The sequence below is a fragment of the Ctenocephalides felis genome, unplaced genomic scaffold (genome assembly GCF_003426905.1).
Source record: "Ctenocephalides felis isolate EL2017-DRISC unplaced genomic scaffold, ASM342690v1 CF-g0.4_SCAFFOLD_03571, whole genome shotgun sequence".
Classification (NCBI taxonomy): Eukaryota; Metazoa; Arthropoda; class Insecta; order Siphonaptera; family Pulicidae; genus Ctenocephalides; species Ctenocephalides felis.
The window spans coordinates 46,381,397-46,405,072 of NW_020539725.1; the positions used below are offsets into that span (position 1 = coordinate 46,381,397).

Sequence of the window (23,676 nt, forward strand, 5' to 3'; positions counted from 1 at the left end):
AATAAAATTAATTTCAATTAAATTAATTTTAATTCACGATGTACGAAAAAAGCTCACAACTTGAACAAAGGAACGTCTTGAACTTGAAACTTTTCAAATAAGAACTCCTACACAATTAATGAAACAATTCATAATTTAGAACAACACTTGACATGTGACTTTTTTAAATTGTTCGAATGACTTTTTACAGCAATTTATCAAATCACTTCTGATTCAAAGCTTCTGGAAGACGTCAGTTAAAAATTCATAAAAAAAACTTTATTATGTTACAACTTAACCCTTTCCACTTTCCACTTTGCCGCTCTGGCGCCAAAGTACATATAAATCTCGCAATTCGCAAGTGAAAAGGGCTAAAATTTATATATATACTTGAGATGAAAATTTCTAACATTGTTTCAAAGACTTTTAAAATTGACAAAAGTCAACAATTCAATTCCTTTACCATGCTACAATTCATAATGTATTTTTGAAATAAAACTTCTTCAGGCGCGATTAGGGAGTAAATCTGTGAAAATGCAACGGAAGTTGCGTTACGCCCGAACTGTTCGTCACTCTCGATCGCTCTCGATGAAATCATTTCTATACGGGTCGATTGTGATTAGTCATTGTGTCGAGTAAATAAAAATCTTTCACTAATATTACAGCTGCTCAATGAATGAAAGAAGCTCAAATTAAATCGCCAGCGAAAAAGTAAAAAAAAATACATACCGTCAATGAATGTATGTTAATTTTAATGCCATGAAGTTCTTCAAACATAATTATCACATGATGAGTGAAGTTGCTGAAACAATATTTGTTTAGGCGTTGTTAAACATAATCTACTGTGTGAGCAAATATCATAGAATTTATTAATCAGCAATTACTTCATTTCTCTAATGAAGATTCAAGTACAAAATGCTAATTACAAAGACAAACCGATCACGCCATATTTGAAATGTGACGTTAATTACATTATTGTTTTCAAATAGTATACATATTTTTAATGCTATTATAAATATATAATTTATAATTTATCATTATATAAATGTGTATAATGATTGACACTAATAAATGTGTGCATCACGATTGTTACCATATTACTAATAAAAGTTATTCAAAATTGTTATATGATGTATTTATTTTTAACTTAAATGCCATCTCGTACAATAGCAAAAAAGTTTTATTTCAATCGAAGATGAAATTTTTTATACTGCTTTAAAGACTTTTAAAATTGACAAAAACCAACAATCTCTCAAATCACTTCTGATCCAAACCCTCTGGAGAACGTCAGTTAAAATTTCCAAACAAAACTTTATCATGTTATCCTCCTAAAACATGCATACGAAACCAAACATCGTGGTTTTTCTCTCAGCGGGGTTAAACGTTCTGTGCAAAAACATTTTCCAACTCCAATAAAAATGTCAATGCTATCCATTTTATTTCTATGTATATTTTATCTTGCCATGTGAATCTCTCGTGCATTTATTTCACAGCGCCCGCATCCGACTATCGGCTGATACTTATTTATGTATGAAATCGCTGCGAATATTTTTTATTTTTTGACTCTGATATATTTTATACTTTATTTAGAGTAATTTTTATAGGAATCAACCGAGAATAAATCGCAATGAATAAAAATATACAGATAAAGTATATATTTTTCATTCGGATTAGAACGTTCAAACGTAGGCGTTCGGAAGTCGAAGATTATTTAAAATTTATGCTATTGATGGTCTTTTTTTTACCTTGTCATAACAGCATATAAGGTTATGAAATATAAAATTTTTAAATTATTCATATTGTCGATTTCTTATGAATACGTGGACAAAATATTTAACTTTTCATCTAATTACAAAGACAGGTCAATGAAACGAGATGAGCGGAGGCTTTAGAGTCTAAAAGAAACTATTGAATGTTCCAACTTTAAATTCTGGTCACAATCTTGGTAAAGTACAGTAATAAAATGTGTCAAGTTTCATCAAAATCGCAAAACGCATTTTTGAGAACAAACCATCTGTTCAAATGTTAGTATTGAGCGCGGAGCCAGCCACCCATCAACCTCGAATATCTCAGAAACCATTGAATGATTCAACTTTAAATTTTGGGTACAATCTTGGTAAAGTATAGTAACAAAATGTGTCAAGTTTCATCAAAATCGAAAGACGCATTTTTGAGAACAAACCATCTGTTCAAATATTAGTATTGAGCGCGGAGCCAGCCACCCATCAACCTCGAATATCTCAGAAACCATTGAATGATCCAACTTTAAATTTTGGTCACAATATTGGTGAAGTATAGTAACAAAGTGTGTCAAGTTTTATTAAAATCGCAAAACGCATTTTTGAGAACAAACCATCTGCTCAAATGTTAGTATTGAGAGCGGAGCCAGCCACCTATCAACCTCGAATATCTCAGAAACCATTGAATGATCCAACTTTAAATTTTGGGTACAATCTTGGTAAAGCATAGTCACAAAATGTGTCAAGTTTCATCAAAATCGCAAATAGTATTTTTGAGAACATACCGTCTGTTTTTCAGACGGTATTATGCCCAGGCGGCATTTAGTCCAACTACAAAAGACCTATGAGCCGATTCTGCCTCCAACTTCCATACATTATGCTACTGAATCATACTAAATACTGTCAAAATGACATGTATTTGCTATGCATTAAAGCGTTTTACACATGAACTGCAACGTCACTTGTATGTTATGAGGCTGGGTCAGAAAAACCTTGTTATCTAAGATCGTTTTTTTGACATTCGTGCGGTTTCTAGGTTTGGTTTTCTATCTGATAACCTAAAAAACGCCTGACTTACAGATATGACATCGCTTTTGTCAATATTTAGTATAAAAAATAAAATAAAATAAAAAAACATAGCCTTGCCTTAACATTGGTCCGTTATAGAGCAGAATCAGAAAAAAACATAACACACATACTTTTTCCAATTTTGGTCTCAAATGATTAAAAATAACTCGACACCTTGATCAAACATAAAATTATCAAGTCCAATTTTCTGGCAAAAATTTAAAAAAATTTTAAATCTTAATAGTTTTATATTTATTTGAGTACCATATTTTAGGAGTGCTGTTTTATGAACGAATTCATACTATTTTGCATTACCCAAGAATGTTAAACATCCTCAAATGCGTAAGTGTTCTATATATTTTATTGTATTTTTCATTCCATTGTTTGAAGAATACTTAAACCAGAATATGTTAAACTAAACCTTTTCCATTTTTGTAGTAAAAATATTTGAAAATATTGCATAAATTAATGCTAATAATAATAAAAAATTAAAATAATTGTTTAAAACCATGGTCTCTATAAATATCAATATATAATATATGAATGAGTATATGAATCAAGCACATTATTAAAATCCCTCTCTTTTACTAAATCTACCTTAGATAATTGATCACTTATAAACGTGTACCAGTTACTATTATATTTTTAATTATAATATATAGTACAATATTGCACGAATATATTATTTGTATTATGTATTTTATTTCTGTACACACCAAAGATGCGGATTTTGTAGACAACTAATCTTTCAACATACATCATGTCTTGACATACGTCACTATCAATCTTGAAAAATCCATTCTCAAATATGAGAAAGAGAATTTTATTTGCAACTCTAACAGTACTTCTTGCGACAAAAAAAATAAGAACCAGATAAAACCAAAAAAGAAATGTTTTAGAAAATGTTACGTCATTGGACCAATTGATGTGATAAATTTTTAAATGTTGGAACTTCCAAAAATTATTTTATGTTGAAGATCTCATTGGAGTTCTTCTTAGGTATCGCTCATTGTCAATTTAGCTCATAGGAATCTTTATGTATTTCAGGTTTCTAATTTTTTTTTTGAACTTCGACAAAATGCCAAACTTGCTTTGACATAAACTTTTTTTTATATATAGAGTAATTTTACACCTGTCCTGAAATGAACAACAGGTAAAAATGTAGAATTAAAAAAAATGAAGTTAAACTTTCGGACCTTTGGAACTTTTGAAAATTCTTTTCCAATTTTGTCCTAGTAATGTTGTCACTAGTTATATTTCTCTGGCAAGTGAGTTTGGATGATCCTCAAGACGGCTTTTCTAATTACCTGAATTTTCGGACCTTTGAAACTTTTGGAATTCTTTTTCAATTGTGTCCTAGTAGTGTTGTCACCAGATATAGTTCTCTGGCAAGTGAGTTTGGATGATCCTGAAGACTGCTTTTTTCATTACCTGAATTTTCGGACATTTGGAACTTTTGGAATTTCTATTCCAATTTTGTCCTAGTAGTGTTTTAACCAGATATAGTTCTCTGGCAAGTGGGTTCGGATGATCCTCAAGGCGGCTTTTTTAATTATCTCAATGTGTTTCGTATTCAAATTTATTTTATTAATTTATTTTGGCATCTTGGAATTCTTGCAGATTTTATTTGAAAGTATACTTACATACAAGTATACTTTTGCTAATATTTGAGAGAAAGGCTTTAAAATAACACGAATAGTCACGAATAATATAAATACTTGGGTAGATGCAAAATATAATAGTAGTCATTATGATTTTCAATCACGTTAATAATTGGTAAATGTTGCGATATATGGCTTGCATGAAATTATTTTGAATAATTTATGCATATATGTAGTTATATATATATATATATATATATATATATATATATATCCATGTGTGTATTTATGTGTTCTAACTATAGTTTATAACGGCGTATTAATTAGAACTTGCGGGGTCAGACTTGAGTGCACACATGTGTTTGCCAGTAATTATTCTGTACTTAATTCAATTAAATTCGTGGATAGGTTTCACACGCCTGCATACATATTAACAGCCTTGAATTAGATTGTGTGCAAATAATATTAAGTACACGAATAAGAAAAAAACTAATCAACAGAAGAAAATTCGGTGTTCATTGAGATAACTGCTGTTTTAGATATTAATAGTATTGAAAACGAAGGTTTAGGTCGTTCATAAAATTCCACTCCATATTCTAATTTTTGTTATCCTAGTTAAACTTTCTAAAAACAAATGCTGTTTATTATATTTCTGAGTTTTTACAATACGATTTTATGAACTTTTAGTATTTTTGCAGCTTTAATTATTTTTAATAATTAAACAAGTGCTGATAGGCCTATAATATTTTAAGGTGTTTGGTTTGACTATCACCTCTATCAACATGCAAAATTTCACTTTTTTTTAACAATATTTTTTATAATTATTAGTGATTTGTTTAATGATTTTTTGTGATGTTTTATTCTTTTAGGAATTATTATTATTTAAATTGAATCATTAAAAAATTACAAGGTTCAAAAGTAGCCTACATATATATTTTTAGCATAGTGGTCTAAGTTTGCGATTTTTTATAATATAAAATATCTTTAACTACTTATAAGAGATCAAATTAATATTTATTATGTTTCAAATAAACCTTTCCCCATTCACTAAATTGGGCGATCAAATAAATAGGATATTAAATATACATGTATTCATTGTTTTATTATATTCATATATGTATTTTAATACCGGATTTGGTTAGTGCGCAATGTGCAGAATTATTTTGTGAGTAGATTACTGTGAATTGAAACGTGAAAATGCAAATGTCCATTTAAAATGTAAACATTACAAAAGAGTTAATCAACAATAAATATTTTAGCAATATGAAACTCTATCTAATAAATCGAAGCATAACATTATAAATATTACATTAGCGATTTATAAATGAAACGTTATATTTGTGTATTATTTAGTTGGCTTTTGATATGTATATTTAAATGCAGGAATCAATAATTATTTTGATAAACTATAACTACCAATTATAAAATAGGTTTGAATGGATCCTATATGCTGTTTTTTTTCTTTGAAACTAAGAAGTTGAGAAATGCCTTCATTAAAACATTATTCTTGTGTTTATAAATTCAAAAAGGTCGTTCAGTTAATATATGTTTTTGACATAATTTTAGCTCAGATTTTTTTTAATTCAACTTGAGTTTCACTTACAAAAACACTTCATTTCTATCAAGGGTTGCCTCACCCTTACACTTTTTTTTAAATTTTTAGATCAATTTTATTTATTTTAATTTTTACATACAACTCTAAATTTTCACTCTCCAAGCACAAATCTCTATTTAATAATATTCATTTGAGAAGCTAAAAAATTTTTTGTAACTGATCAAATATTGTCTTTTTTTGTAAACATTTTTCACTGAATTTTGATCAAGACCTTTTAAGCTCATGGAAAAGCTCCAATTTATTTGCTATATAAACTGAAACATTTCAACACAATTCTTAGATATTGGCGAACAAAAAGGTTACCATCGATAAAACTAGATCCGTGGAATTATCAATTTTTTGCATAATTGCTGATTCGTATTTCCAATATGCACAAACAGAAATGACTTGCAAACAAAAATTTTAGCAAAAAAGTAGAAATTGAATGTCAAAATCTAAAAATAGAACAGTTTTGAGGAGGAATTAGGTACAATACAAACTCGTGACAAAGCTGTAAAATTTTCCACATAGTTTTTGAAATTTTACTCGATTTGCAATATAATATGAAAATGAATGTTCTGATTTTGCTTCGTAATTCGAAAATTGATGAATTAATTGCAAGCCTGGTATTAATATATCAAATCCTTGAATATCCAGATGTGCTGATTCAGTTGAAATGAAATCAGTCTCAGATTATACTTGGTACTTGCAATGACTATCAATATGCTATGCCCCAGAAACAATTATAAGTAGAATGTGTTACAGTGGGTAAACCATCTATATAATTGTCAAAATGCAACCTATACATTGTCCGAGATTATGAAAATTATAGACTAAATTATTGAAGCAATTATGTTGTCTGGTAAAATCAATTGCTGTTTTACCGCATATACTATATTGTTTTTGTCTGAATTTCTTATACCGTTTATGCTAAGATCATAAATGAATCACAAAGGCAGGACATTAAATAGGATATTAAAAAGAATAGGATAGGATATTAAAAAAATTGAAGCTTTTGAATTATAGACGGGGCATAGAACAATGTTTGTCGGGTCATCTAGTATATATATACATATATATATATATATATATATATATATATATCCTGAGTATATATAATATGTAATGTGTCGTCTCGATCTGTGCCATAAACATGCTTTTCGTATGTTGACCTGTGGTTAGGAGGGGGCATGTAGTTCGCCGACTAACTGCTTTCTTCCATTTTCTTTGATAGTTTTTCCTTTCCCCTAGGAGACTTGTATTTTCCTTAGTACGTTCGTGCGTTATGTGAAAATTGCTATCGGTACGAGAAAATAAAAAAACTTGTCCGACAAAGGAAAAAAGGAAAACTAGGGTACCCCGTCCTGTTTATGCACGCTTTAACTTTTAAAAAGCAAAAGTTAGCCGACGGCTCGAATGAAATATAAATAAATAAGCATGTCTCTACCTTTGGGTAGATACCAGATTTAATATAAATGATGTGAAATGAGCAAAAATATCTTACTGAATAGTCAGAGTAAATGAATCATAAATATAAATTTGAGGAATGAATATTTGTGAATTGAATGCTTTTCCAATACCTCATTGCAAAGACAATTCCATATTCGAAGGTGATGAAGTGAGAGAAATAATGTAATGAGTGTTTTTTTAAGTAAAACTTCTTAAGGCGCGACTAGGGTGTAAATTTGTACAAATGCAACGGAAGTGCATTACGGCAGAGTCGAGTGCCAATGATTCGTCATTCGCTCTCGATGATATCATTTCTGTACGGGTAGATTGTGATTAGTCGTCGCGTATTTAAATAGAATTCTGTCGTTGTATGCGTACCAGCATCAACGTTGTATGCGTACCGATATCAACAAGGAAATCGGCATAGATAAATAAACATTTTATAGTTACATCGTAGTACAAATCTTGAAAAATGCCTGAATCAGAAGAATATTTTATCCTATTCCTTGAAAATCATAAAACAAATTAAACATTTGTGCTGTATTTCTATATTATTCGTAGTTTCTATGAACCCTTGAAGTTATTAAAATGGAAAATATTTGTTAGCAGGACAGATATTACAGCTGTTCAAAGAATGAGATTATATCGCCAGCTAAAAAGTAAAAAAGATACTATCACTCAATGTATATTAATTTTAATTACATGAATTTCTTCAAACACAATTACATGATGAGTGAAGTTACGAAAACAATATTTCTTTATGCATTGTTTAACATAATCCACTGTGTGAGCGAATATTATAGAATTTATTGATCAGCAATTACTTCATTTCTCTAATGAAGGTTCATTTTTAAATGCTAATTACAATGACAAACCGATCATGTCATATTTGAAGTATGACTTTAATTACATTATTGTTTTTAAATATTATTCATATTTTATAATGCTATTATAAGTATATAATTTATAATTTATTATTATATAAATGTGTATAAAACCATATTACCAATAAACCGTATCTATCATATTACTAATAAACATCATTCAAAATTGTTATATGATGTATTTATTTTTACTTAAATGCCATCTTGTACAGTAGCTAATAAGTTTTACTTCAATCGCGTGTAAACCTTACGCGCACACTTTTTTTATATTTTTTTATCAAGAATCTAATAAGAATGCAGCAATAACCTACTAAGAAGAATCCAACAAGAATTTGATTAAAACCAATGAATGAAATAGGAGTGCTATGGAAATTCAACAAGAACGTAATAAAAGCCTAATAAGAACATGATAAAAATCTAAATTGATTAAGAATATAAATTAATAATTATCTAATAAAATCTAATCAGCATCCATTAAGTAGATAACTAGAGTCCAATGCAAATCTAATCAGAACTCAGAAAAAATCTAATCATGATTCGACAAGAGTGAGTGTCGATTAGGTATCTAATAAGAACCGTGTAAGAATTTAATAATAATCTATTTAGAATCTATCAAGAGCCTTGCAGTCTAGAATGCAATAAAAAGACTAGTTTTGAAATTGAGTATTACAAAAACAATTAGAAAAATTTAATAAAGTTTACATCTAAAAGATAGAATCACATACACTTGTGCATGTTACAACTGTTTTCTGGGTAATATGAATATATGAGAGAGATATTTGCATCGAGTTTTATTAAAAGCAATAAAGCTCTCTTATTTTTATGCAGCTTTTTATTTAGACGCGATAACAAAAATTCGAGATTTGAAACCGTAAATATACCATTCCATTTTATTGCAGGAATTTATTTAACTGAACATCGGAGAATTCAATGCTTTCATATTTGTCACTGATATTCGTGCTAAATGATGAATTTATTTGATTATTAAATTCAATTTTTGTCGAGTGATGATATAAAATATCTTTGTTGCTTTATCTTTTACTTTGTATTTATTTTACTTTTATATACGATTGATTTATTTCTTCGTATATGCTGGGAAACAACTAGCTTTTTGAATAGAGACAAATTATGGATAGGGAATCAAAAATTGAATGCTGTTTTGTTTGAACAAAATTTCTAAATTTTATTACATTATATTATATTATACTAGCAAACCCGACGAACTCCGTTTCGCCACCAGATGGTTTCGTGAGAAAGATGAAGAAATTATTTGTTTGTTTTATATTTGAAAAGGAAAAATTTGATTTTATTACGAAACAGTAATGAATTTATTTCGATTACAAAAATGAAGTGTTTTTAAGTTGAACTTCTTTAAGTAAATGAAAGTGAATCCGCAAGTTATCCGTTTCATTGAAGTGATATTTGGTAAACCACATTTTTTGTTTTTTGTGCTGACTTTAACACAAACAAAGCGTATGGTTTTCCAACTCGTGAACAGGCAACGTATAACTGCTCATGTGAAAAACAATGATTTTCTAAATAATCTATTTGAAATTTATCCCGCAAACATTAACCGATAGGCCTTGCGATTTGTTAATGGTCATTGCAAACGCAAGACAAACTGGAAATTGCAATCGTTTGAAGTCCAACGGAAAACCGTCGGAATCATTGGTATGTCACCAACTCGCCAGCAATTTTTTGATTGAATGGTAAAATTCAGTGAGTGTACATCATTATTCTTTGCGGCAAAAATTGATCGTTGACTTAACCAAGCATAATTCTGATAATTCTCACTAATGTCCATACTCGAATTTTTAATTACAGTGCGTAAAGTTCCAGCATTTTGCATTAAGGCACGATGCCATGCAGCACTAATTTTTTAAACTGTAAACCTTGCGGAGCCCTAGACCTTTCCAACAAATGCAAAATTGTCGAAATCGGTTCGTGCGTTCTGGAGTTATATCGTCAGAAAGGAAAACGCGACTTATTTATATATATATATGTAGATATTTAAATAAAGTGAGCGGTAAAGATAACAAATGAAGAAGTCTTGAGAAGAGTGGTCCAAGGAAAGACTCTACTGAGCACAATCCTGAAAAGAAAAGGAAACTGGATCGGACCCGTTCTGCAAAAAGAGTGCCTCCTGCATGACGTCGTCGAAGGTAAAATAGAAGTACTGAAGGAATGGGAAGAAGAAGAATGCAGATGATGACGATTTACGCAAGAAGTTGAAATTGGAGTTTAACTCTGCTCAATTAAAAAAACTAAATTATTGAGAAAATATTCAAAAATTTTACAATTATTCCTAGGTATTAAAAACAGATGTGGTGTTTGTAGAGGAAGGGGGGGGGGGCTTTTTCTACAAACACCACGTCTGTTTTTAATACCTAGGAATAATTGTAAAATTTTTGTATATTTTCTCAATAATTTAGTTTTTTTTTTAATTGAGGTAAAATATGAATATATGTGATATCTTACTAGACCTTCGCATTTTCAAAGTAATTTTTCATGTTTTTTTGTAAAAAATATTGTAACATTATCTAATATTTATAAGAATTATATAAACTGAATTGCAAAGTTGAAATTATTTGTTTGAAGTATATTAGAACTATAGTCAGAATTAAAAATGAAATCTAAATTATTTTCGATAAACAAAAATTTTTTTTATTTAAAAAAAGTTGATTTTTTTTCCAAAATCAATTATTTTGTTAAGACAAGCAGAGAGTTCTTTGAATCATTTAAATTGGACGCTTAGTTCTCTCAAAAACTGCCATTTTTGGCACATTTTGCTCCGTATCTTCGAAATGGCGGTGCCTGCCTTTGCCAAAACTAATAAACACTTCTCCCAAGCATTACTAATTCAATGTTTTTTAGATCATTCAAATCGGATGCTACGTTCTCTCAAAAACTCGATTTCTATTTTTTGCACTCTTTATCTCCGTAACTGCTGGACCTGCCTTTGCCAAAAACTAATTAACACATCTCCCTATTAATAGGAATCGAATGTTTTTCGAACCATTCAAATCGGTTGATCCGTGCGCCCGAAAACGTGACTGGAAAATTGTATCCATACATACATACACATACACACACACATCCATTTTTTCTGAGGTTTGCCAAAATGATCAGAAACCTTCAAAAAGTCGCGAAATGTAAAAATTTTCAATTTAGATTTTCGGCCCATTACAATAACTTACCCTACGGGAAGTTAAAATTAATGATCTATATTTGCACTGTTCACTTACAAAAGATCAAATAATGCACAAAGGTTTTTTTGTCATTAAGTATTACTACATCACAACACACAACACATATCAAATAAACACGTAATAAATTATGTTCAGTAAAATTCCTAGTTAATTCCTAATATTAGAAAGGTGTTTTTTTATTATTTTTCTAAAATTTGTCATCTGTTCTTTTTTAACGCATAGGAGGGGTAAAAAAGGCCAACGAGAGGACCAACAGATCCAATGTCTTATTTTTCATTTCAAAGGGATTTTATAACATAATCGCTAAATTATCTAATCGATGTGAATTAAAAATTGTATGTGCATATTTTTTACAAAGATAAAAGTCAAGTCAAGATAAAAGATAAAGTTAATAATATTCATCAGCAAAGTTGGAATAATTATTAAATTAATTTATCTCTCTCAAAATTGTTTTTTGTTAAACTTAATTTATTTTTTTATTTATTATTTTTGTATCTGACACCTTTGTCAATGTAAAAGTTTCAGTTCGTTCTTTTTACCCCTATGTAAATTTGATTTAAAACACGATTAAATCTACATTAAAAATAACAATACTTACGAAAAAATGTTATCAATCAATTAAATAATGTCTATTTAAAAAATATATTCAGGTGTCATGAACTAAATAAAAGAGCTGAAAACAGAAAATCAGGAATCAGGAAAAATGTATAAAAAAAAATATGACAATACTGTAATAATTCTAAAACTCTCGCACAATATGGTTCAAAATTAACGATGATACATTTTAAAAATCAAATTTTTCCATTCAGAAATAGCTCGTATATTTTTTGTAACAATTTTCCAATCTCATATTACCAGATAAATAAATGTAATATTTACCTACACGAAAAGTTCCACATTTCAACTTTAGTAATAAATCCATGCACAACTACTTTTATTTCCCAGAGTTTATTTTACGAGTGACCGAGATCAATGTCTTAGTTTCCAATTTTCTTTTTATTCTTGCGCAATATATCAATCTGATGCATTCTTTATCCAAAATCCGATAGTTCTTCTATTTTTGTCTTCAGTTTTATTATGCAGGATCAATACAGATTCAATCCTATATCCGTGTCGTAAGATTTTATCTATTAGTCTTTGATATAGTCCCTCATTTACATATTAGATTTATTTCTGCATTTAATCAACAATGTATGTAAAAGTCACATGCAACATCTTTGTCTCAATTCTTTACTTTTTCTTATTATTGATTTTTATGATTTTATATAAAACATTATTTTCTATTTATTAAATTCATACAAATATAAATTAGTTTTTAGTACGAATGTTATAATTTAGGACAATAATGCCAAAACTAAAACAAAAATATTCAGAATTTATTACAATATTTATTATTACTGAAACAGTAATTTCACGCACAGAATTTTACCGATATAGAATTTCAGGAAAAATGTTCAAAATAATATTCTAGCATAGTTGGAATGAAAATGTAAATTTGACACAAGCTTGATAAAATACCATACAATTTTTCCATCATGATGTGATATATATTTTTTACATGGTATGTTAGTTGCGATGATTTTGACACGTAATTTGCAAAGTTTTAATACGACAAAATCAAATCATTCAAATAATCAAGATATTTTTTATCTTTGACAATGTTGTATGTAAAAATTGACATCATGTAATAAAATAAAAAATCTATACAAAAATCTATACAAAACTGTTAATAACATTTCCGTAGGATTGACAGTTTATTAAAGAAGAGTGATGTGCAAATTATTTGTTGACCAAAATTTCAAAAACTATAATGTACAAGTACCAAAAGAAGTTTTTATACTGAAAATTTAGCAAATAATCGTTACTCAAATTATACTTTCTAATTTAAGATAATAGTAAAATGTTGTTTGCAACACCAAAAATATCAGAAAAATAATTGATTTTGTTTATAATTGTTCTCCAGAACAATTGAATTCTTTTTTTTATCTAGTTGATTTTGATGTTATTAAGATTTGACAAATAATAATGAGATCCAAAAAGTTAATACAAGAATTTAAAAGTAAGCTTTTACAATTGTTTCCATGATTTCTTGAAACCTTCGAAGTAGGAATAAAATACATGACCAATTTACCCATATATACATTTTATATACCAAATTCTTCGAAGAAATCAACTTTTTAGTAGATAAGAATATTTTTTCTCTAGAGTAAACAACATTTTATTTTCTCTGAGAGAAGACATAATCATTAAAATATCGAAGTAACAAATACTCCAAAGTTTTTCTGAGAATTTCCCAATAAGACTGAAATTTTTCTCAAATTTTTTTTATCAAATAATTTCGATGAATCACTCAAGCTTCTACAAACAAAAAATTCGAACTAGTAATATTTTATTCTTGAAATTCTGCAATATTTATATAACAACAAAATGAAAAGCGAGTTCTCAAAGGAAACTCATATTATGTTTTCATAGTGCCGACATCAAACGCTAAATATATATGGTTCCTGGGTTTTCTCTATTCGCAGGTGAACCGCATATATTTTCACACTATATTCTTTTAGAGAGAAAAGTAATATATGCACGTATCTTTTATCAGAATTTTAAAAAAAGTTCCTCATATTTCGAAATTTGGAATTCAAAATTCAAATGTATTTTATCATTCTTTACAATTCACTAATATCTACTTCACATTCAATTTGTGCTCTCACAGAGATATCTGTTGAAATGGATTACTTTCAAACTTGTTACTATAGTATGTTTTTATATAGTATGTAAATTTTTAAAGTAAAACTTCTTTAGGCGCGACTAGGGTGTAAATCCGTATAAATGCCACGGAAGTGCGTTACGGCAGACAAGAGTCGAGTGCCAATGGTTCGTCATTCGCTCTCGATGATATCATTTATATACGGGTCGATTGTGATTAGTCGTCGTGTATGTAAATAGAGATCTGTCGTTGTATGCGTACTGGAGTTAACGTTGTATGCGTACCGATATCAACAAGGAAATCGGCAAAGATAAATAAACATTTTAAAGTTACATCGCAGTACAATTAGAAGAATATATTGCCCTGTTCCTTGAAAATAATGAAACAAATTAAACATTCGTGCCGTGTACTAAATGTAAGTTTATTGATTAGAAATTATTTCTATATTATTCCTAGTTTCTATAAATCTTTGAAGTTATTAAAATGAAAAATATTTTTTAGGCAAGACAGATATCACAGCTGTTCGAAAAATGAAATTATATCGCCAGCGAAATAGTAAAAAAATACAAGCAGTCAATGATTGTATGTTAATTTTAATTACATGAAGTTCTTCAAACACAATTGTTACACATAATGAGTATTGCGAAAACAATTTCTGTTTAGGCGTTGTTTAACTTAATCCACTGTGTGAACAAATATTATAGAAGTTAATTATCAGCAATTACTTCATTTCTCTAACAAAGGTTTATTTCTAAATGCTAATTACAATGACAAACCGATCATGTCATATTTGAAGTGCGACTTTAGTTACATTATTGTTTTCAAATATTATACATATTTTTAATACTATTATAAATATATACTTTATAATTCACGAGTGTTACCATATCACTAATAAACATTATTCAAAATTGCTACATGAGGTATTTATTTTTACTTAATTTAAATTTGATACTTTGTACAGTAGCAAATAAGTTTTACTTCAATGGCGCGTGATCCTTATGCGCACTCTTTTTTTATTCGATAGTTCCAAATTATCTATGTATTTGAAAACTTCAAAGCATTCAACTATCATCGAACAATAACAGAAGGTACTAGAGAACAATATCATCAATGATAACATCATTCATTATGATTATAAAGCAAGTGCACATCTATGGGTTTCAAATGACATTAATTTAGAGAAGCATTTCAATTAAATGTAGCTTGAAATTTAACATTGCGAATATATGTCAAATACCATTCTGGGAATACCAAATCATCATATTAACAGACAATTCGTGTAATTACTCATAAATTCAGTAACAAAGAAGATCGTAACAAATCAGAAATGCTACATTTGTTCGAAGAATACATAAGCTGATTATATGAAACAGCACAATGCATACATGATGTAAATAATTTATAATAATAATAAGAAAAGTTGTGGTGTGAAGAAAGCATCACATTTTTTATCAAATTTTTTAGTGATAAACGTCTAATTAATTTATTATGTATAACATGCTACCATCATGCAAGAGTACTACCAATAACGATATTTACTTCTGAATAATTTAAAAAAAAATTGAAATTTTATAAATGTAAACAATTATGTGATGTTCTGGAGGAGTAGCACAAAAAAGCATAATGTACTAAGTATATGAGCAAACTAATATAAACCGTATTTGTGCTATAAAAACATTTCGTGAGATTCCTTTGTTCGTACATGTTCATCTTGTCTTCTAGTTATTCGAAACAAAAACACGCAACTTGAGAAATGGCTGAGAAGACAGGAGAAGTGCACATCCAAGATGCAATGTTGAGAACAAGGCAGCGGAGAAAATGATCTAGGGAAAATTGGGGAAAATCGACCAACTATTTCTACGCCATATCAATGATTGAACAATGTTGAGAATCGGGTAGCGAAGAAAATTGTCTGGGGAAAATCGACCTACTACAGGTGGTCCTAGTGATCTAGTGGTCCTAGTGATCTAGATATCTCACGGTTCAGATATTTCTGTAAAGAAAATATATAAAGTATCATACATCGTTAGAAAGGTCTCAACATTCTTAGTTTTTTTTTCATATATTGCAACTTCCGCACGGTGTGGCCTACAGGCAAGTTTCTATCGATAAATTCCAATTTTTAAATAGGCCACCCTATAATACTAGCAGCGGAGAAAATGTACGTAGGGAAAATTGGAAAAAATTGACCAACTATTTCTACGCCAAATCAATATTTGAGCAATGTTGAGAATAAGGCTGCGGATAAAATGATTTAGGAAAGATTGGGGGTAATCGACCAACTATTTCTACATCGGATCACTGATTAAGCAATGTTAAGAATGAGGCAGCAGAGAAAATTGTCTTAGGAAAATTAGGGAAAATCGACCAACTATTTCTACGTCAAATCAATGATTGAGTAATGTTAAGAACAAGGCGCCGGATAAAATTGTGTGCGGAAAATCGACTAACAAATTCTACATAGGATCACTGATTGAGCAATGTTGAGAATAAGACAGCAAAGAAAATTGTCTAGGGAAAATTAGGGAAAATCTACCAACTATTTCCACCTCAAATCACTCATTGAGCAATGTTGAGAATGGTGAATGGAAATATAAAAAATACTGCACTTGACCTAAAAAATATAAATAAGTAATAATGTGAGTCTATAATACTATTGCATACCAAATAAAATTTTCAGTTTGAAATAAGAAAGTTATATAAAGAATTTTTTTATATATTTTTTATAGACAATCTCTATCTTTCTCTTCATATGATGTCAAGAAAAACAAGCACAATTTTGATAAACATTACTCATGATACCCGATTGATTCTATATGGCTTTAGTTTTTGATAAACTAGCAGATCACACTGATCAAATAAAAAAATCTTCGTATTTTAAGCAATTCATCAAACTTTTATAACAAAAATATAATATACAAACGAAATGACCCCGCTTACGTTCTGAGAAACAAACTTGTTTCTTTGAATTTTTTTCGAAATTTGTTGTAAAAAATGTATAACTTGATTTACCTACGTTTGAATCTCCATAAAAATATGATTTCCTAAAATATGTTTCTTATTATAACATCAGCTAGTCTAAAAATTGATTTTCTACGAATGATATTAAAAATTCTTCCCGGTCTCCTCTATTTTCTTGCCAATTAACCCATTTACTACACTATCTCCTACGAATTCTGACTCTCAGGCATGCACTATGCAACATTATGACTAGCATAAGAATTACTCTGTAAGAAAACATTGTATGAAACACTAATTAGAGATATCAGATGTAAAAAATATAAAAAGCTGATTTCAAATTCAACATGATAATTGAAGGTTAAAATATATCAGGGGATAGATATTAATATTTGTTTAAAGAAATTTAAGCCGATATTTATCGAACTTTTTTAGGCGATATATATCATGGTCTTATAGAACTTACTGAAATATTACGGCCTTACGACAACCTTTAATTTTAAAAATTCATCAATATTTGAGGTAATTGAGTAGTTTTTTTTGACGTTTGTTAAAATTCAAATTAGACGATTTACTTGGTATAACGATAGAGTACTTGGAAACTGGTTCAATTATAAAATTGATTGATTTTTGAAAATTTGCTTTTAAAAAATACTCCGAGTTGTGTTCGTTTTCAGTTATGTGTAATAAATCCACTCAGAATATTTTCAATCACTCATAAATTAATTTATTTTTTATTGGTTAAGTCGATCATTTACACATATCGGGAAGTTCATGTAACTTGCCCCAAAGCAAAATACCAATTCCAACTAGTTTTCATTTGGTTTTATTTTACATCTACTCACAATGCTTCAAGAACATTGTCTATGATTTAATAATATGATATAAAACAATTTTGTTCAAAAGTTAAACTTCATCTCTCTTCAGTCTTCCACGTCAATGCCTTTTTTATAAAAGTTCTCAGAGTAATTGATAATTACTAACTCTTGCAAAGAATTTCCACTGAAGTTAATTGAGTCAAGAATTGTCGCTAAAACGGTTCTTTTTAAATAAAGTAATTATTTCCACGTTGTAAGTGGCTAAGGAAACGATTAATTTAAATATAAAGATATTGTGATAAATTGGAAAGAATAGTAATTGATCTATCTTTATCACGATGAAATTTATATTATATAAAATTGTTTGCAAATTTATCTTAATCTATCGATTCTTAATTTATCGAATAAAAATTGATAATTATAAGACATATATAAAATGACATATTTATAGATGGATACATATTTTACAATTTTTCTCCGCAAACCTAATCGTGATGGAAAGAAGAAAATGATTGTGTTCCCAAGCAAAGTCAATGATGAACGCCGCTAACAATATTTTACTCATTTCATAAACTTTATGAGAATATAAAATAGCTATATATACTCAACATTGTAAATTCTTTTTAACAATAACTTCATATAACGCGGGCATAAAATATTGGACGAGGTACGAAGTATAGGAAACACCAGCCATGGGTGTTGTATACCGCTGATTTTAATATTTTTATTAATAATTTGAATAATTATAATTTAAATATATATATATATATATATATATATATATTCTAATAATTCTTCTGTACAGATGTATGTATAGAAACTCTTCCTACCCGCTTATTCGAATTTTGTTAAATCTTTTTGAAGTTTGTTAAAGAAAGTTTTAAGGATTTATTTAAACGTTTATAAAAATATAGTAGTACTGTAGAAATAAATAAAAAAATTGTTCAGTTATAACGATGATTTGTTTTCAAAAATGTGCATAGGGTACAGTTGTGACAAATTTTGTGCAGACTAAAATATTTTGTGCAGGTATGACAATATTTTAAATGATTTACCAGTTTATAACTGGTTGGAGACTGGCAAGAGTCTCAATATTTAGTAGAAAATTCTAGCACAAATAATAATAAATATTTATTTTGTGATTTATATTAGGTATGATACAAATTCTATACAGAGGTAATCGTGAATTATAATCAGTTTTAACAACTGGAATAATTAAAATCGTTTTCCAATATATGAATTACAGTTCCACGTAGCTTTTGTATGTTTATTTTTGTAATTTAATTTATAATTGTGTCCTGTATTTTAGCATACACTCTGAAACAATTCAGGTCAAAATTATGAAAATTAATTAATTTTTCACTTTAATGTTTCTGATAAAGCAACTTTGCAATATATATATATATATATATATATATATATATATATATATATATTTATACACAAATTTATTTGAATTCTCGAAGAAGAATTTTATGTTCTTCGCGAAGCCCCCAGAAATTTCGACTTGATAATTTTATGTTTTCTAGACGTTTCAAGCAATTCCAAATCGTTTGAGGCCAATTTTGGAAAAATATGTGTATGCGTATATGTGAAATTTATTTTTGATGAAACTTTGTATGACGATAGATATCGCAGTCTGAAATAACATGCTCAAATATTATAGGCCGACGATAAGCAGTTGAATTATAAAAAATCATAAAAGTTTTGCTTTGCGTTTAAGCAATTCTCATCCGAATCTATGCCAAATCATATGAGCTATGATGTTTCGACGGTAGCTACTGATTATAGTTTAATTTATGCAATTTCAGATATTGTAAGTATGTTTAAAAGACGTCAATTCGTCAAAAGACAAATTAATTATTTTATAGTGAAATCAAAAATGTTATTTTTGAAACAAACAGTTGACAATTTTACTTAAATATTTGAATCTCATTATTGATCCTAAAGGCAAAATACCACTTATACCAAGTTAACTTCCCGTAAGATGATTTAGTAATGGGCCAAAAACATAAAATGAATATTTTAACATATTTTCACATTTTAGAGGTTTCTGAACATTTTGGCTAAATGTGCAAAAAATGGCAGTTTTTGAGAGAACTAAGCATTCGATTTGAATGATTCATAACTTTCCGTTTGTGTTGACAAAACAATTAATTCTGGAGATTTTTTTTATTTAAATATTAGACAATGTTAGTATTTATAATAATCTATTTGAAAACGTTTAAAGTTCCAGGAAGTTCTAGCAATTTGCCTTAAGGCCAGTTGCATTACACCACAAGTTTATTTATGAATTCTCTCGCATTTGTGTCACAATTGTCATTATCATCTAAATCTGTAAGTCAGCAATTCCGTGCACACATGCGGTTCCGTAGGTTTTTTATTCAAATTCATGGTACGTGTTATGGAAGACTTGATGTAATGGTTTATTTTTCTTCCCACTTTTCCGGGGATTTATGTGAAAAACGTTTGCGTTCCGTGTCCTTTTGATTTGTTGTAGGTTGTACGTATCCAATCCGAGTTTTATCGTTTTATGACAGAATGGGTCATTCGCTGGAAAGCGTTAATCTTATGTTTACGGCTTTATACTATAAAAGATCTGTGGCCAGATTATGGATAGAGAATGCTGAATACATGATATTTTTAGCGTTTTAATAGGATATTTAAGAATAATCTCTAAGGACATAGCGGAATCAACGTCAGAGACGAAACGAGGTGATAGCATTGATCGTAACTATCATGAAAAAAAAATAATACGTGTAGTTTTGAAAATTATGAGTTACCAGTGTAAAGTTTTGGTGAAACTGACCTTTTTTCGGTTATCAATGTGAATTTTCTTGATTTAGTTCATTCAAATTTTGAATCGACTTCTTCTGTACAAAGTCATGTTAAAACCAAATTGGACGTACGGAATACAGCTTTGGGAAACGACACGCAAATACAACATCGCCATAATTCAAAGATTTCAAAACAAGATTTTGTAAAAAAAAAACGAACCCTGGTATATCCCAAATTGGTTCGTTTATGCAGATTTGAACATGAACACAGTTAAGGAAGAAATTGATAAATTCAGTCTGAGATACAAGGACAGAATACAAAACCACCCAAACATCATGGCCAAAAACTTAATTAAAAACCGTGGCATTGAACGGCTCAGAAGAAAACGGCTGCTTTTTGATATCCTTTAGTAATCCTATAATATGTATAATCCTATAATCACTCGTATGCTTTATTAATTTTTTTTACATCAGGACTACATTTGTAAAAACATATCCATATCCAACATCGAATAGGATCACCACTGGGTGATCTTTCGACTTTTTTCCCTTATTGAATAACCATTAAAATTACTGAATGTTGTTTATAACGACAGATTGTAATTCGAAATGTAAATAAAAAATTTAATCCATAAATAACATTCCTTGGATTACAGTCAAAATTAAATAACACAATTGCCCAAAGGTTGCAATAAGTAAAACTTTTTGTTAAACTCTGAATTTAATATTTTCAAAATTGGTGGACTTTGAGAGGCTCTCTTTTAAAAAAATGTACTAACTTTTGTTGAAATGGTAACATACTTGATAGTTCCCTAATGAAAAATATAATAAAATATAAATACAAAAAATAAAATAAGTTTTACTAGTAGGTTTTGCTTACATTCATTCTCCTTCTCGCGCCTAAGAGTTTACCCCGAAAGCCAATATCAAGTAAAAAAAAAATTGTAGTTGATAATGATGTCTTTTAGAATATAGTTTCAACAATAAACACTATTTTTTTTCTAAATCTATTTTGTATATATGCAAGTACTCACTTATATATGTATTGCAGGACTTTCTAGCAGGTCTCTATTTTACTGCATTATGTTTCGCTCCTGGAACCATTTTTAGTTTCAGTACCTAAAATTGAATAATTTCAAGTTTTAGAAATATTGTATACAAATCAATTCCTAATAAAAGATGTTTAAAGAAAATTAATTATATTTTATTATTGAAAAAAAGTTTAATATTTTCGAGACAGAAATAAAGAAATTATACAATATCGCAACATTCTAGATTCTAAACCATGTTTTCAGCTTTTATACCCACTAACCATAAATTATTTTTGTATGTAAAATTGTAAGTATATTTATTATGAATTTAGAAGTAAGTTATAAAGAAATACGTTTTTTATGTAGTTTTTGAGACCTGGATAATTTTTTAACCAGTGACTTTTTAGAGATTGTGTAAAATTTCAGCAAACTTATGAACATGCATTACAAACAACAAAAGTGCACTAATCATATATTGTAAAGTATATCAAAATGATACAAAACAAAAATCTTGGAAAAAATATACTAAATATTCTTGAATTGATCTGAAATTGACCCAACTAAGTTCAGGAATGTAATTTCGGGCAGTGCATAATCCTTAGTCCTTTGCAACAGTCCTTTTCAAAACAGTTAAAAATATTTTTTTACAATGGCTAACTAATACAGGACAGTAATTTATAACATATTTTGTGCTAAAATGAATCCCTTATTTAAATCTCGATTTTTTATTCCTTCACCAAGAATAAATAAGAACTCGACACTTCATTGAATTTATATACAAAATCTGTCCCAAATCGTTCCCTATCAGATAAAATACAGCAAAAGGTCACTCAGGATCGATTATGTCAAGATTTATTTTAAATAAAACGCCAAGAAAATACTGAACTTCTCAGAAACAAGTAAAGGGTGTTAAGGTTTTTACATACTCGTTTGGTCTTCAAATATTTGTTGTTGGTTTATGCAAAGTTGATCTTGGGAGAAGTTTTTGGAGATACAAGATTGGTACTGACATTTAGATGCAAAGAAAAAACAATGATACTAAAAAATATATATGAAAGATATTTGGACTATAATATTTGATAATAAGATTAATTTGTTAAGAATTTTTATGAATTTGTATTAAAAATATTAGGATATACAGAAACATACAAAAATTATAGATTATATTAATAATGGTCCATCCGATCTTTACCAAAAACTAATCAGCACAATTGTCAAATAATAATTTTTCGAACAGCCTTTTAATTAACTTTCCAAAATTTGTTCTCATCAAAAATTTCAATTCGCTAAAATTTAGAAAAAGTATAAGTAAGTGTGTGTGTGTTTCTATGTGAACAGATTTTTTGCCGTAAATCGACGTTTTCACAAAAACGGCTGAACCTATTTCAAAAATTTAATATTAATCAGAAATGATACTGAATAATACTTATGTGAAAATCTACCGAGCTGTTATCTTGTAATTAACTGTTGAAAATAGAATTTAAGCCGATTTTCATGGAACTTCTTCGGGCGATATAATCATGGTCTTATAGAACTTATTGAAATATTACGGCCTTACGACAAGTAGTTTAATTTTAAAAATTCATCAAAGTTTGAGAAAATGAGTAGTTTTTTGACGTTTGTTAAAATTAAAATTAGACGATTTACTTGGTATAACGATAGAGTACTTGGTCTTGATGAACACACTAAATCATTAGAGAGTTACAGAAACTGGTTCAATTATAAAAATTGTTGATTTTTGAGAATTTGCTTTTAGAGAATACTCCGAGTTAACGTATTTATTCGTTTTTAATTATATGTAATAAATCCACTCGGAATTCTTTTAATAACTCATAAATTAATTTATTTTTATTGATTAAGTC

General features: G+C 28.6%; 1 protein-coding gene across 1 annotated transcript in view; it reads right to left on the reverse strand.

Annotated features, from left to right (window-relative positions):
• The window catches only part of LOC113386976 (metabotropic glutamate receptor 2-like), an 82,998-nt gene extending 61,104 nt beyond the window's left edge, over window positions 1-21,894 (reverse strand). Inside the window, exon 1 of the mRNA XM_026624734.1 lies at window positions 21,818-21,894. The gene's annotated coding sequence lies outside the window, so the exon portion shown is untranslated. The remainder of the gene's footprint in view (window positions 1-21,817) is intronic.
• Window positions 21,895-23,676: the final 1,782 nt, after the last annotated feature.